At 39.1% G+C, this 17,382-nt stretch overlaps 2 long non-coding RNA genes across 2 annotated transcripts in view; one reads left to right on the plus strand and one right to left on the minus strand.

The window, feature by feature from the left end:
- The window catches only part of LOC143259169 (uncharacterized), a 44,405-nt gene that overhangs the window by 13,753 nt on the left and 13,270 nt on the right, over window positions 1–17,382 (minus strand). The gene's annotated exons all lie outside the window — the stretch shown is intronic.
- Window positions 191–17,189, plus strand: LOC143259170 (uncharacterized). Its single transcript, XR_013032990.1, has 3 exons — window positions 191–485; window positions 10,241–10,712; window positions 16,063–17,189. It is a non-coding gene; the product is annotated as an uncharacterized LOC143259170 (long non-coding RNA).

Here is a 17,382-nt window from a genome sequence, read left to right on the forward strand (position 1 = left end):
ACGATGCACACATTGCTGAAGAACAACGCTGCTCGTTTCCCTCGGTGAGCAGAACGCGACTCGCTGCGCCATTGCTCTAACCTGCTCAATCATCGAGAAGGTAGCGGCGGAAGCAGTTCATACCGATCGCGCGAACAGCGCCACCTGTCCCTCCGTTCCGGCGTTCACTTCAGTTCGTCGGGGAGGAATCGGGTGGTGGACGTAATGGCGAACGAGAATCGAGAGAATCGAGAATCGAGAACGAGATCAGAATCGAATCGAATATAATCTCGTGAAGCAGGATCTCGCTCGGCGAAATTTGACGAGCTCTTTGCATCTTGTCCAGCCGAGCCACAACGAAATAGGTTTCCGTGCGAGTTACGTAAGCGACGTTAAACTGCGGATTCGGTTCGCGGAAGCGAACAAAGGCGCGCAGGAGGATACGAGGCTCGCGGAGGAGAACAACGTCTGCTGCCGGCGGAATTCGATGCGGTAACGTTCGAGTGGTACGCACACATACATCCATACATCCATACATCCATACATCCATATATACGTCCATACATACGTACACTCATACATACGTACACTCATACACAGCGTGCCCCGGCGTTGTTCGTTAAAGGAGCCCTCCTACCTTTTTACTTTATTCCTGTACGTAATCAATAGACCTTCGGACGGGTCGGTACATTTCCGAAGCGGCGTCTCGGCGTTCACAGAGGCGCCTCCTTTATCGGAGCCGTTCGCGCAGAAAGGGCCGCGGAAAGGATCGGGGCCGCGGGGGCAGGAGGGAAATCGGCAGAAGTGCGCAGGCCACTACATCTTCCTCAAGAATCACGGGTGCCGTTTATAAATAACCGACCGCTTATTTATCGGGCTCCATCGGTAAAGAATGGGGGAGGAACCGGCGGGGGGTGGCGAGGGGGAGAGACGCGCCGCCGTGTTGTACAGGCTGTTCCACCGTTTGCGTTCGATAATATGCTTGCCGGCTGGAACAACCGACATTTTCTATACACTATTTTCCGTTACCCGTGGTCGACCGAAATAGAATGCAACGTTTATTATAAAAATCGATTTTCCACGCGGCAAATAGATTGCGACGGTAAATTCTCTGCAATTGTAAACAATCTTCCTCTCGGCTTGTAAACAAATATGGACAATTTGGGAACAGCAGACACGATTATTCGAGCCTCCCCTTTTAAAATTATTCATTTTTGTTTGGAAGCTGAGGAACAATTAGGGAGAATTTACTGTACATTTGTTTTTTTTTAGCTTCTCATGTGACACAGAATTTGGCAAATCGACTTCTTTCTTTGAAATAGCAGTTAGATATGAAAATATCGTTTCAAATATATTTGAAATGGTAAATGGACTATTTTTGTTTGGAAGCTGTGGAATAATTAGGGAGAATTTACTGTACATTTGTTTTTTTTTAGCTTCTCGTGTGACACAAAATTTGGTAAATCGACTTCTTTCTTTGGAATAGCAGTTCGATACGAAAATATCGTTTCAAATATATATGAAATGATAAATGGACTATTTTTGTTTGGAAGCTGAGGAACAATTAGGGAAAATTTACTGTACATTTACCTTTTTTAGCTTCTCGTGTGACACAAAATTTGGCAAGTCGACTTCTTTCTTTGAAATAGCAGTTAAATATGAAAATATCGTTTCAAATATATTTGAAATGGTAAATGGACTATTTTTGTTTGGAAGCTGTGGAATAATTAGGGAGAATTTACTGTACATTTGTTTTTTTTTAGCTTCTCGTGTGACACAAAATTTGGTAAATCGACTTCTTTCTTTGGAATAGCAGTTCGATACGAAAATATCGTTTCAAATATATATGAAATGATAAATGGACTATTTTTGTTTGGAAGCTGAGGAACAATTAGGGAAAATTTACTGTACATTTACCTTTTTTAGCTTCTCGTGTGACACAAAATTTGGCAAGTCGACTTCTTTCTTTGAAATAGCAGTTAAATATGAAAATATCGTTTCAAATATATATGAAATGATAAATGGACTGTAAATATTTTTCTCTTTTCGTATACGACACAATATTCGGCAAATAAGCTTACGCATACACGGTGGTCCACGAATAGTGAACCTTTCGGACGTTTTAGAACGCGGTAACATTTTTCAGAGATTCGTTAACGATAAGACAAAGGGAATCGACGGTTCGTTCGCCATCGTCTGTACCTGCTACGGTTCGAATTTTCTAAAAACAGTATCCACCGAAAATAGATCTCTAGAATAACTGTCTTCCTACGATAACTTTCGCGATCGAACGCGATAATTATAAACTACGACTATGAACAACTAATGCGTCGCGGTTTGTTGCCCAAGTGACCTTGAGTTCATTTATTTACAAGCACGTAATTGTAAAAGCATGTTCTTTCATTTTCTCGGCACAATTTTGAATCGCGTCCGCGTTTTCATCGAAGTTGAATTTCCAATTAATTTTTAATAGAAATCCAATTTGCCAATCGTATTTGCTAATTCAATTTGCTAATCATACCAATACCTGAAACGGTAAACTTCCGCGACGCTATCGATGAAAACCTTAAAACATTAAGAAAACGCTTTAACCCTAGAAAGATAACCATATGACAACGTACGTAAAAGATAACCATACGCTTCAGAGGCGCATGCTTTTCTAAGGCGTCAATTTTATACTAACAATGGATATTTATTTAAGTTAATCTAGTCATTTTAAAGGTTTGGCATTATTGTAAAAATAAAATGCATTTATATTATATTTTTTTATATTTTAAGTAATTTTAAACTTAAATCACTAGACCTCTATGAGAAATTAACAAAAATCAACAGTCTTCGCAGGCGCCTCTGCGACGTAGGTTATCTTTCTCGGGTTAAGAACATTTCTAATTGCTATTTTTAGACCGCTAGAAATAATTTCTTTTCATTCCGAGCAATTTTAATCGTTCTTAAAATTATTCTACGTTGCATCGTATCTACAAAATACCGTCGAAATTCCATATTGTTTAGAAGCTACGTGTTTTTGCAATATTCCGGAGAATATCTCTTAATCGTATCCTCGATATTTCTATACGAATTTTCGTTCGTACGGCGCGCATGATTGTTAAACGAAGACCTCCGTTGATATTTTCAGGCGCGAACGAAAGCGTCGACGGTGTTTCAGATCGTTGAAAAAAAAAAGAAGGTCGCTCTAAGATCCGACAATAAAATGTTAAGGTTCAGCTTCAATTTACTATAAGTTTCGCCGAGGAACACGCGTTTATTAATAATACAACGGATTTTCCTTGAGAAGCGCGGGCATCGTTTATAAATAACCGGCTTATTTGCCGTAGTCCAAGGGAAAAGACGGGATCGTTATCGTTGTGTATTTATAAAAACGAGGAGAATCGGTGCTCCGGCTCTCGCCGAGAACATCAGGAGTTACGAGCGATTTAACCGTTGCCGTTAACAATGAAACGTAGACACGATCGTTCTCCTCTATTCGCCGGCGAGGGTGTCGTTCGATCAATCGTTCGCCACGAAAAAAAAGAAAAAGAAAAACAAGAAGAAGAAGAAGGAAAAAAGGGGGAAATCAACCCGCCACGGTTGCATCGAATCGCCGTTCGCGGAGGGGGGGGGGGGGGAGAAATTTTTATCTCGATGTAATCGTGCCGCAAGAATTCGTTGAACGTCGCCCGAGCCGTTTCGACGAACATTCCTTTTTTTATCGGCGACGCGAAACAGCTGCGACGGTTTTCAGTTTTCGCGGCGAACAAATTGTTAAACACGCGGCGATTTAGGTCGCCGAGCATCCGCTCTGCGGGCTGAACTTTCGTCGTTCAGGCTTCGCACGTACGACCGTTAGGAACCGCTCTCCTTTTTTTATCCTTCGGCACGTTCGAATCTCCCGCCAAATTTCACGTTTCAATTCTCCTTCCGTTAGCGCGAGTTGCGGGTATTACCGCGGGCGCCCCGAATACCGCGGTATTTTATTAAAGTAACGAAATCTGATATTTCATAGTGCGCGATCTTCTGAGAATGAATTTCATCATTTCTTTCGTAGCTAATTGATTGTTTAAGAGCACAACAATCCATAAAATACATCTTCCTTTTCTTTTTTAATTAATTTAAAGACATTTTCATGCGATGACAAATTAGTCGGATTTGACGCTCTGCGCTAATCGCCTTAGTCGAATTGTTCTAATAATTCTGATCATCTAAAAAATGATGCTTTCAATTAATAAAATTATGTTTGGACGAGTGAAGGCAAATAAATGGGATTGCATTTGGAACTTTGCGAAGCGCATTGAAAATTCTAGCTTCGCTTAAATGGTAGAAGACACGTAATGTTTCGAATATTTGAAAATATAATATCATATAATTATATAATATAATTATATTTAATATATATGATTATATATAATTATTTATATAATATAATTATACATAGTATATATAATATAATTATTCATAATATGTATAATATATATGTTATAACTATATATAATATATATGATATAATTACACATAATATATATAACATGATTATATAATATTTGGAAATAAATACTGAAAAAACAACGAATCAGCAGACAGGACGTCCCGACTAAAAACATCGGTGGCAATTTCAATGGACGAAGCGTCGATTTCCGGACAGCCCCGCCGATTTTCGGCCGTATCGTCCCGATCGCGCATCTATTTACAGAAACGAATAGCGAAATGAATCGATCTCGGAATGGTATCGTTGCACCCGGCATCGGCGCGATTCCGAGATGCCCAGAATAAATGCTGATGGTCGCACTAAAAACAGCTCGAATGCGGCGTACACGGAACATAACGTGACAGCACTCCATGAAAATCTGTACCACGGGGATTTGCGCACGGTTTCGGGGGGGCGAGCGCGGAGTTTCTGGTAAATGTGATTGCGCGGCGGGACGCGACGGCAACACGTGCGAGAAGTAGCGATGGGACTAAATGTGACACACATCGTGACAGGGGGGAGGGGGGGGGGCGCACGCAGCGAAAAGCCGAGCCACTTATGGCGTGTGCCTGCACCCTCGGATGACAGCCCGCTAATCGCGTTCCCCGCGACACACTCGTTGCCGGATTCGTTCGAATTCTCCTCGCAAAATAAAATATACAGTAATGTCTCCCTAATTGACGCCCAGATTGTCCACAAAATAATAACTATAAAAACAAGTCGCAAGGATCGAATTCGCAAGGCTTCTCTTCCCAAATTGTCCATTTTTGTGGACAGTATTACTGTATACAGTAATGTCTCCCTTACTGACGCTCAGATTGTCCACAAAAATGGACAATTTGAGAAGAGGAGATACGATTGTTCGAGCCTTGCGGTTTATTTTTATAGTTATAAATTGTCCACAATTATAAAAACGAGCCGCAAGGCCCGAATAATCGTATCTCCTCTTCCCAAATTGTCCATTTTTGTGTACAATTTGAGCGTCAGTTAGGGAGACATTATTGTATACTGTTCGAGAAGATTATAACGTAGAGAAATTTTCGATAAAAAGATCGGCCAACTTCGACCGACGATAACTCCGCCGAAAATCACCGTAGAACGATGACTCTTTTTCTAAATTAAAGCTTGAAACCTTTACTTTAAGACGCTGTTTCTGGATTCTAAATTTGGTACTCCATCGCCGTTGCAACCCTTCGAATGCGAACTTATGTTTGTCACATTGAAAATCTTGATCTTGCCAAGTTTGACGAAATGCACGAACTTTGTACAATTTTTTCCGGAGATGCCATTTACCGTGGAACGAAGTTCGATCCTTCTCCTTTCATTTGGAAAAAGAGAAACTTGGCTGCGATTTTTGTTCGCGAAGTTACAGAACTTTAAAGTAACCCTTGCAGTCTACGATGATTCCTCGCGGAGTTTATCTTTATAATATAGTAATGTCTCCCTAACTGATGCTCGGATTTACCACAAAAATGGACAATTTGAGAAGAGGGGATACGATTATTCGAGCCTTGCTGTTTATTTTTATAGTTATGAATTGTCCACAATTATAAAAACGAGCCGCAAGGCCCCTCTTCCCAAATTATCCATTTTAGTGGACAATCTGAGCGTCAGTAAGGGAGACATTACTGTATACAGTAATAGGGAGTAAGGGAGACAATCTGAGCGTCAGTAAGGGAGACATTACTGTATTCCCGCTTTGCACCATGTTTTTATAATCCTCGACAATCGGTAACTATAAAAACAAGTCGCAAGGCTCGAATTCACAAGGCTCCTCTTCCCAAATTGTCCAGTTTTGTGGACAATCTGGGCGTCAATTAGAGTGACATTACTGTAATCGTATCTCCTGTTCCCACATTGTCCATTTTTCTGCACAATCTAAGCGTCAATTAGGGAGACATTATTGTATACCGAATTTCAAGGTCGAACGACATCGTATAAACAATTATCGAAGATTAAAATGTACTTCGGACGACGTTATAGCGCCTATATATCCTCGCTCCGAAAATACGGACGCGCGTCTCTGTGAAACGTGGTAAAAAAGTGCACGAAATTGTTCGCCGTTCGAATAATTATAATTCGCGCGCTGTATATGTATGTTACCTGCAATGATATCGAATTATTTCGGAGCGGAGGAACGGGCACGGACGCCGCCTCGCTGATCACGGATACGACACGTAAGCGTATCCGACATGTCAAGTTTCCGGAGACAGGTTATATTGCCGAAAATGAGATTCGCATTCAATTTTTCAATGCTGACCTAGTCTACGGCATTGTTCGATCCATGGCGTGTTTGGACCCGTGTTCCACCAGAATAGAATCTCCGGCGAACCGATAACGCCGCCTTCTCGTAACGTTAATCTTTCGTCCAAATGAATCCAATAATTGGGAAAATTAGTAGAAATTAGTATTACGAAATTAGTATACATTAGTATAAGTATATACAGTATATATTTATATAGTTATACTAATGTAATGCTATATTCTTTATATATTTATACTAGTACAATATTATATACTTTATATATTTATACTAATATAATACTATATACTTTATATACTTCTACTAATATAATACTATATACTTTATATACTTCTACTAATATAATACTATATATATAATAATAATTTAATTTTTAATTAATTATTTAATATATGTAATATAATATATAATATATATGTAAAATTCTATATACTTTATACGGTTATACTAATGTAATGCTATATTCTTTATATACTTCTACTAATATATAGTATTATATTAGTAGAAGTATATATATAAAGAATATAGCATTACATTAGTATAACTGTATAAAGTATATAGAATTACATTAGTATAAGTATATATTGTATATATATATATATAATATTATTATATATAACATAACATGTGGTCCGTTTCCAAAATATTTCTTTGCATTCTGATTTCATCGGGACTAAAAATGTCGCGGGACGATTGTACTCGTAAAAGTATAGTTTTCCGACGAAATACAAAGAATTCTTTGTATTATGAAAAATCATAATTATGCCATGGAAAGATCGTCCAATTGAAAATGTATTCTTTTTGCGGAGACGAGTACGCGGACGCATTATACTCCGCGAATCGGATTATAACGCGAGCCTAGTCGGTACATATTTAGAAAGAAAATTTCGCTGAAAGCACAGCGACACCTGTGAAACTCTCTCATGCATACACGGCGGTTATAGGAGACGATGCGAACACTTGTTATCCGTCCCTATTGTTCATTATCGGTTTCGTTTTAATTAACGCCGGCGAGGATCCGCGAAACTTGCAGATCCGGATTAACTTCCACTTTTTAATAGCTGTTCCAATTTGAGGGATTCCCGTGTGGCCATTAAAAATCGTAAACACGCTATACCATCGGTTTTACTTCGTGGTGTTTACAGGGTGTCCGAAAATTATTGTACTTCCTTCGGAAATGCGGGCTTCCCGAGGTTATTTGAAATAACTTTCTCCTCGGCGAAAATGCGATCCGCGGCTTCGTTCACGAGTTATTAACGAAAAACACTGACCAATGAGAGATCGCGTACGGCTGACGCTCCGCCCTCGCGACCACTGCCGCTGCGTCAGACGGCCGGCGCGACGCGGCATTGGCCGCTAGGGCGGAGCGCCGGCCGCACTCACTCTCCGATTGGTCCGCGTTGTTTCGTTAATAACTCGTAAACGAAGCCGCGGATCGCATTTTCGCTAAGGAAAAAGTTGCTTCGAATGACCCGAGGAATCGCCCTTTCCAGGTGTTAACACAATTATAGAACATCCTGTATACGTTTCGCAGAGTTCCAAGTGCGATTCCATTTACTTGTTTTCGCTTATTTCAGAATAATTTTACTGATTCGAAGCTTCGTTTCTTGGAAAACGTTCCCAAGAAATGTTAGTTAAGACAATTTAACCAAGGAGGGCGGTACAGTGCTCTCGGTGACTCGAGGGGTTCTCAACATTCTGACAACCGCATTTTCTTAAATCGTTCTCGGATGTGTCCCCAATTAACCGTAAAAAGCATCGGTATATTCATCGAACCATACGAAGGCAATTCAATTGAAAAGAAACCATTGATTTGACCCGCCGCGTGCTCTGAAATCGATTGGTGGTCGTCGGCGCATATCGAGCTCGAGCCACCATCGTTAGCTCGATTAAATAAACCCGGGGGAACGAAGGAACAGGAACGGATCGACGAGATGCATCGCGGAAGCCCGAGCTAAGAAAGTAGGCTGGCTGAGGGGGGAGGGAGGGGACGAGGAAAAGAGGGTGAACCCGGAGAATCCGGCTAAGATTATACAGCGGTTTACCGGGTCATGGTCTGTCTGGTTCCCTGAAGTGTATTTACAACCAACGACCGACACTTTTCGGCGGTGGTTCATTGCATTGCTTTCCACCATTTATCTCCGGCTTCGATCATTAATTATTCGAATCCCTCGCCCTGCGATTTAGGGGGCACGGCGAACCCTGGGGCAAAGAGAGCTTCGCTGGACATTTATTTATACGATGAAACATTTTTTCTTTTGTTACGAATTTTTGCGCTAAATCAGTTACATATGCTAAATTAATATAATAATTTTAGAGAACATGCCGACCTTTCGCCACTATTTTTAGGGAAATTGAATTACAGCGTGGAGAACGATCGCACAAAAATTGGCCAACTTTGACCAACGACAACTCCGCGAAAAGTCATCGTGACGCGATGATTTTCCTCTCAAATTAAAGCTTGAAATCTCTACTTTGAAACGATCTTTCTGGATTTTAAGTTCGACGCGCCCTCGGCCCTGCGATCCTTTAAACGCGACACCATGTTTCTCGTATTGAAAAACGCGAGGGTTGCTTCGAAGTGCTATAACTTCGCGAAAAAAAATCGCAGCAACGTTTCTTTTATCTCCGATTGAAGGCGAAGGATCGAACCTCGTTCGGCCGCGAACGGCGTCCCCGAGAAAAATTGTACAAAGTCTGTGCGTTTCGTCGAACTTGGCTATTTTCGACGCAACGAACGTGGCAGTTTTTCGATACGACAAACACGGTCTCGTTTGTAAAAGGTTACAGCGGCGAGGGTGGATCGAACTTGAAATCTAGAAACATCGTCTTAAAGTAGAGATTTCAAGCTTTAATTTGAGAGAAACGTCATCGTCCTACGATCATTTTTCGCGATGTTATCGTCGCTCGAAGTTGGCCAAGTTTTATCCAGAATTGTCGGTGTTACGTAAATTCTCCCCAATCGACGCTCGGATTTTCTATTTTTATGCACGATCCGTGCTGCGAATTAGGAAGAATTTGCTGTAACTATAATTGTTCGTACGAAATGGCGCTGTTCTATTAACGGCAGTTGTTTCTCGATACAATAGCACAGTTTGTGAATTCTGATCTCTAAGCGAGGCAGGTTATTTTGCGTATTTATTATTCTATTATTAGATTTAGATTATTATTAGATATTTCTACAATTTTTTGTTAATTGGATATTTCTATATCTAATTAATAATTTCTATATCTAAATTAATAAATTTCTATATCTATATCTAATCTAATAATATAATTAATAATATATATTATTAATTATCATTAAATATCATTCAATATCTGATAATTAATAGTATATATTATTAATTATTATATTAATAGTATATATGATTAATTATTATATTAATAGTATATATGATTAATTATTATATTCCCAGTATATATTATTAATTATTATATTAATAGTATATATTATTAATTATTATATTCCCAGTATATATTATTAATTATTATATTGCTAGTATATATTATTAATTATTCTATATCTGTCGCGGCAGGAAATACGATTATCAGTACAGGAAGGAAATTTCGTCGGGAGCAGCCGGTACAAGAACCGCGAACCGTGTCTTGGCCTAGTGGTGGCAGCCGAGACCCAGTTTACGAACTTGTCCAGGTCTCGTTCTAGTGGAAACAAGCGAAATCGTCCAGCTTGCGGGGGAACGTAAATATAGAAAACGGCCAGGCGGAGGCCGACGTGGAAGCAGACGCCGAAGAATCGACGATAACACGGGAATATGTACGTACGCGGGGAGACACGTGTGCGAGCCGAGCTTCTGTGTCCGCCGTTATAGTCGTTCAACTTCTCCTTTCTGTGTTGGTAGTGGTAGTTGTAGTAGAACCGCTCGTGACTGTTCCAGTCGTGTAGCTCGCCTAAGCGCCGTGGGAAATACGATGATCAGCAACGCTAACTCGGCACGGAAAGTTCTCGAAATTGCAGACTCCGCGGTGTTCTGCCAGCGTTTCTCGCAGGTATTATTTTATTACAGAATGCGGCACGGAACCGTGGCACCGGGTTTCCTCGAGATGCGTTTCGCTTTTCCAATTCGCTGACGCGTTACTTCGCCAGATCAATCGTCGTTCTGTCTGCTTCGAGCTTCGCGAACGGTCTTCCGTTGTTTCAGCTTTAAATCTTTTTCAGTCGAGATCATTGAGAGTTTAAGTAAAATGTTTCATTATGATATGATTAATAATAGAGTCTGGAAATATGTGATAATTAATAATATATATTATTAGTATAATAATTGATAATATATACTATTAATATAATAATTAATAATATATACTATTAATATAATAATTAATCATATATACTATTAATATAATAATTAATCATATATACTATTAATATAATAATTAATCATATATACTATTAATATAATAATTAATAATATATACTATTAATTATCAGATATTGAATGATATTTAATGATAATTAATAATATATATTACTAATTAGATATAGAAATATCCAATTAACAAAAAAATATTGTAGAAATATCTAATAATAATCTAAATCTAATAATAGAATAATAAATACGCAAAATAACCTGCCTCGCTTAGAGATCAGAACTCACAAACTGTGCTAGTGCAACGAGAAATCGTTTCGTACTGGATTTTTACCGATCTTAAAAGTTGATTATCCGGAGAATTAGAGCAGCTATTTTCCATCCATTTATAAAAGTAACAACAATGATATCTGCCGCAAGTAACGTGCGTGGATAAATCACTCGTAGCTGTATCTTTGCGATCCGATTGAAAAAAATGAATAAATTGAAGAACTTGTCAATCTATCGAAGAACTAAATAAATAGCAAAATATATAGCAAAAATAAATTGGAAAACCCGTCCTCCTCGACGTCTCGCCGTGAACTGTCGGCGTCGACTATCGACTGCTTGGTTTAAATCTGTCGAACGTTTCAATTCTTAACGACTTCGTGGATTTTAATAAGAGCAACGCGGAGCCCGCGTTTTTCCTCGCGGATTCGACGGCCGCTTCGAGTGTAGCGAAGCGAAACTTCAGCCGGGTGCCAATGGAATATTCATTGTCCGGATCGATGCGATATTGTAAATGTTTAAGGAGGAAGCGAGAAACGATTAACCCTTTCGCCTGAGATACCGCGATCCGAAAATCCTTGAATGATATTTTAATATCGGCTTGCAGGTTTTACGGGAAAGCACCGGTGTTTTCATGTTTCGATATCGCGTGTCCGCGGATCGATTTTGTACACGCTTGCACCATTTGGGGGGAGATCAATAAGAGAGATGAAAACGGGAGATCGCGTACTTTACTTCTAATTCGTTGACAAACATGTTTGCGCGGATCGACGCCGGGTTATTGCCGCGAATAAATGGAAATGTCGCGGATTATTTTCGACCACGATAATAATCCGGGTTTCGGATGTCAAATTCGACTATTTTTAACCGCCTCTCGCATTGATATTAGAGCGATACAAATGATTTCGTTCATCGTCGTTGCCAGAGTTAGCTCGGAAAAGTTTGGAAAATCGTGTAGGTGAAACGTTTTCTCTGGGAAAAATATATCGAACAACGTTTAAATTATGGTCGCAAGACTCGAATAATCGTATCTTCGCTTCCCAAATTGTCCATTTCTGTGTACAATCTGAGCGTCGATTGGGGAGAATTTACGTAACTCCGACAATTTTGGATAAAACTTGGCCAACTTCGAGCGACGATAACACCGCGAAAAATTATCGTAGGACGACGACGTTTCTCTCAAATTAAAGCTTGAAATTTCTACTTTAAGACGATGTTTCTGGATTTCAAGTTCGATCCACCCTCGCCGCTGTAACCTTTTACAAACGAGGCCGTGTTTGTCGTATCGAAAAACTGCCACGTTCGTTGCGTCGAAAATAGCCAAGTTCGACGAAACGCACAGACTTTGTACAATTTTTCTCGGGGACGCCGTTCACGGCCGAACGAGGTTCGATCCTTCGCCTTCAATCGGAGATAAAAGAAACGTGGCTGCGATTTTTTTTCGCGAAGTTATAGCACTTCGAAGCAACCCTCGCGTTTTTCAATACGAGAAACATGGTGTCGCGTTTAAAGGATCGCAGGGCCGAGGGCGCGTCGAACTTAAAATCCAGAAACATCGTTTTAAAATAAAGGTTTCAGGCTTTAATTTGAGAGAAAAATCATCGCACCACGATGATTTTTCGCGGAGTTGTCGTCGGTCAAAGTTGGCCAATTTTTGTGCAATCGTTTTCCACCCTCCAAAAATCAAACAGTTGACTGGTGTCTACAATGAATACATGTGCACAATAAAATATTATTATAAATATATACAAATATATAAATTATTATTATAAATAAATAAATATATATAATTTCGATTGTCTTCAGAATAACGGAAGTCAAAGAAGAACGATTGGTCTAAGAATTTATCGTGCACACGTATTTTTTATTTTATATTTATATCATAAATTTAGATTATTATTTTATATTATATATATTATATTATATTATATGATATTATATATATTAGATTATTATTTCATATTGTATTGTATTATATATATTAGATTATTATTTCATATTGTATTATATTATATTATATTATATTTACTCATTATCATCGAGACACATTGGAGGTAAAAACAGGAAGCCGTAAAAAAAAAACAAATCGATAACGTTACACGTAGAGACTGCGTCCTTGAAGTTTCGTACTGAAAATCAGGGTAGCTGTGTAGATACTTCGAACTGCACGAAAACTTGAAAAGTGTTCTTTTGACTGCAGTTGTTCGAAGCCAGCGGACACGACGGAGGGAAAACTGGCACGTACGATTGAAATGTCCAGGACTCGTGTAGCTAGACAACAGACAATCGTTAAACCCGACCAGTTTCCGAATACATAATCCAATTGGATCATTTTCTTTCGGTGCAAACACCGCAAATGATGAAAATCGTGAATGCTAAATTTTCCGCGAACCGAGCGCAGCACGTATATATTAAACGAATATTTTCTCTGTCGAAATTCGCAGGCATTAAATGGGAGAGAAGATATTATACCGAAACGCTCTGTTTATTTTATATCGCGTGTATTCGGCTGTTCGTACGGGAAACCGTATTAAACGATGCACGCGCGAAAGAGCTCTGAGAATATCGATGAATTTTGTGAATGAATTTTTTTTTTAGCGACCAGAAGGCCTTGACCGTAGAAATAGCAATGAAAGAGAAAGCTTTCAGCCCGCTCCGCAGAGACGGCTCTTATATAGTTTTCGAGACATTTGATGTTGAAGTTGTTAAAGTCAACGACGCCGGAAAGATGAGCTGGATTTCGGGCCGCGCGCCGGAGTGGGGAGGCGATGATGTCAGAGAAGTACTCGCGAGCGGCGGAGTGGGGAGGAGAATCTACGGGAGGACTCGCTCTCGCTCTCGGCTAATTCCCCCACCACTTGCCAGCGCATCTCCGGCAACGCGACGCGGCGCAGCGGCTCATCTTTCCGGCTTTGTTTACCAACAACTGTAACATTAAATATCTCGGAAACTATAAGACGCCCGCATGCAAAACCTGGTATCGTTGGATTCGGTTTTACGAGCTCTACCGTTCTGCAGAATCTCGTCGAAATCTCTGTCGCGCCCGAAAGTAATATATATATATATTATAATATAATATAATATAATATAATATAATATAATATAATATAATATAATATAATATAATATAATATTATTATATTATAATATAATATATTATAATTATAATATATATATATATATTGTATATTGTACGTATTATACAATATTTGTATAATACGGAAGTAACAGAAAACGGCGCGAACGGTGTCCGATCGATAAATAATTGGAATTAAAAGAAAGAAAAAACGATGTATAGAGAGAACGAGAGGACCGAGCTACGGGAACAAGTGGTGTTATTAAATTCACCTCGAACGAGAGAGAAGACCGTTCATATCCGCGATCTATATACATATACATACATACCGTTTTTCGCGCAGCCGAGGAATGAAATTAAATGACGATTCGACGCGACGGCCCGGGGTATTGTATCACAACTATATCCGATGTCAATTCGCGCCGACAGTTAAATCCATCAGAATACTTATCGGAACGTGACGATCCGTGCAGAACGACGGTGTGTACACATATACGTGGTACGTAGGTTTGCGGTCTGCCGGATATTCGCGGGTATCCGGCGACATCCTTGGCCCGATAAATGGATCTCTGCTTATCCGAATAACCGCTGTTCCGTGCCTGAATAATACCTTCGTGTCCGACTGGATAAAAACACGCGGTCGCCTACCGTGCGAATCGAACCTCGGTTTCTTGTTTTTACTTTTCTCCATTTTTTTTGTTTGTTATCCTTGCGGATTTTCATCGAACGAAGAGAACGTCGAATTGTTAAAGCATTAACAATTAACACTAAACCAACCACCGTCAAAATGACCGATTTTTTATTTGACGATAGTACAAACTTTGGAGACTTCTTCGTGGAAAATGACTGAATAAATTACATTATTGAAACAAGTCTCATAATTAAAACTTTACGAAATCCAAGTGAATTCTATCTTTCCACTCTTACGAGTCAATGCACGCTAATCATCATTACAGGTCGGTTGGTTTAGTGTTAAATAAGTAAATAAAGCTTTTCGAGTTGGTTAGTTGTTTAGTTAGTTGATCTTCGTTCAAGCGGACAAGATGAACAAATTGCATCTTTCGTTGATAAAATGATCTCTCGTTAAGTTTCAATGTACAAATAATATAATATACAGGGTGTCCCAAAAACGTCTCGCAATCCGAAAGTGGCGAGTTCCTCGGATCATTTGAAGCAACTTCTTCCTTTACACAAATTTTCTCCGAGGCACCGTTGACGAGTTATCAACGAAAAACAGTGACCAATAAGAATCGAGTAAGGCTGACGCGAGGCGGCCCAGCCAACCAGCGCGCGAAGCCCAGTTCCGCTCATTGGCTCTGTCGCCTCGCGCCAGCCGAGCTCGCCTCTCATTGGTCACTGTTTTTCGTTAATAACTCGTTAACGGTGCCTCGGAGAACATTTTTGTAAAGGAAAAAGTTGCTTCAAATGACCCAAGGAACCCGCCACTTTCGGATACATTGTATACAATATACAATGTATATTCTTAATATATGTACAATTATTGTATAATACGTACAATATACAATATATATATATTATAATTATAATATATTATATTATAATATAATAAAATTATATTATATTATAATAATATTATATTATATTATAATAATATTATATTATATTATAATAATATTATATTATATTATAATATATATACTCTCAATATACAACAATATACGGTTGAAAGGAAAAACAATTGGCTGTCGTCGCAAAGGATCGACCGACCAGAGAGAGGATTTTTTTGGCAAAGAGACGCAGAAGAAGAAAATTCTGTCGTCGAACAAAGAGACAAGGAAAACGTCGCAAAACCCAGCATTAGCCGTTTAACGAGCGCGCCGCATTCTCCCGCGATTATTTATTCGCTTTCGAGGGATCGCGAAAGGCGGCAGCCGTTTCTCGCAGAAAGGAGGCGCAAGCTGGAAGCGTGGAAGACAAAGGAGGGGAAAAAAAGCACGAAAACGGAGATCGCGGAAAAATCGGAATCCCGAGATACCCTTTTCACCTTGCAGCCACGGGAGAGAGCAACAGGACACGCGTCGTGTTCCGCCGCCGGGAATACGGTCCGCGAATAGCTCCACGGATTATCAGCGGCAATATAGAAAATGATGTCAAACCGCGGCTGCTACGTGATCTTTATCTCCTCCAGCTACGGTACGGTATAGTAAAATTCGAGTCAGACTCTTATGAATAAATATTACCCGACGTGCTCTCGGTATGTATTCTCTGCGGCGCGCGCGCGCTGCTCCGGAATTGAATGTTGCCTGTTCAAACGAAAAAAAAACAACATTACCGAGAAACACGAGGAACATGTATTCCATTGTGGATTTGTCTGTGCGTGCAAGCGCGCGCGCGCGCGCGTTGTTCGGAAATCTCGGCGATTCTGTTTCACGATTCTTCGTCCACATTCAACCGTGATTATTATTTTTATCGGTTTTCGATATTCCTTTAAACGCGGATGGTTATCTTTAAATTGGTAATTGGTCATGTTTTTCCCCTTTTTTTTTCTCTTACTCTCGATTTTATTTCGATTGAATTCGTTTTATTTTATGTTACGTAATTCGCGCGAATTTTACTTCGTTCGATTTTCGTTGAAATTATATTTTTATTTTCGATTTTATCCTCTCGTTTCTTACTTTTTTTATACTTTTCGCTTGGAACACGCGGAGCGATGAAAATGCTGGGGAAACGGATAAAGAAAATATTACGGAGATAATAAAACTATATAATATTTATTATTATTATATTTATTTAAACAATATATTATATTATAGAAATGTAGAAATATAGAATAATATAAATAGAGAAATATAGAAATATAGAATAATAGAAATAAAGAAATAGAAAAATAGAGAAATAGAGAAATAGAGAAATAGAGATATATAGAAATATAGAATAATATAAATAGAGAAATATAGAAATATAGAAATAGAAAAATAGGGAAATATAGAATAATAGAATAATAAAAATATAGAATAATATAAATAGAGAAATATAGAAATATAGAAAT

The sequence above is a fragment of the Megalopta genalis genome, chromosome 3 (assembly GCF_051020955.1).
Source record: "Megalopta genalis isolate 19385.01 chromosome 3, iyMegGena1_principal, whole genome shotgun sequence".
NCBI lineage: Eukaryota > Metazoa > Arthropoda > Insecta > Hymenoptera > Halictidae > Megalopta > Megalopta genalis.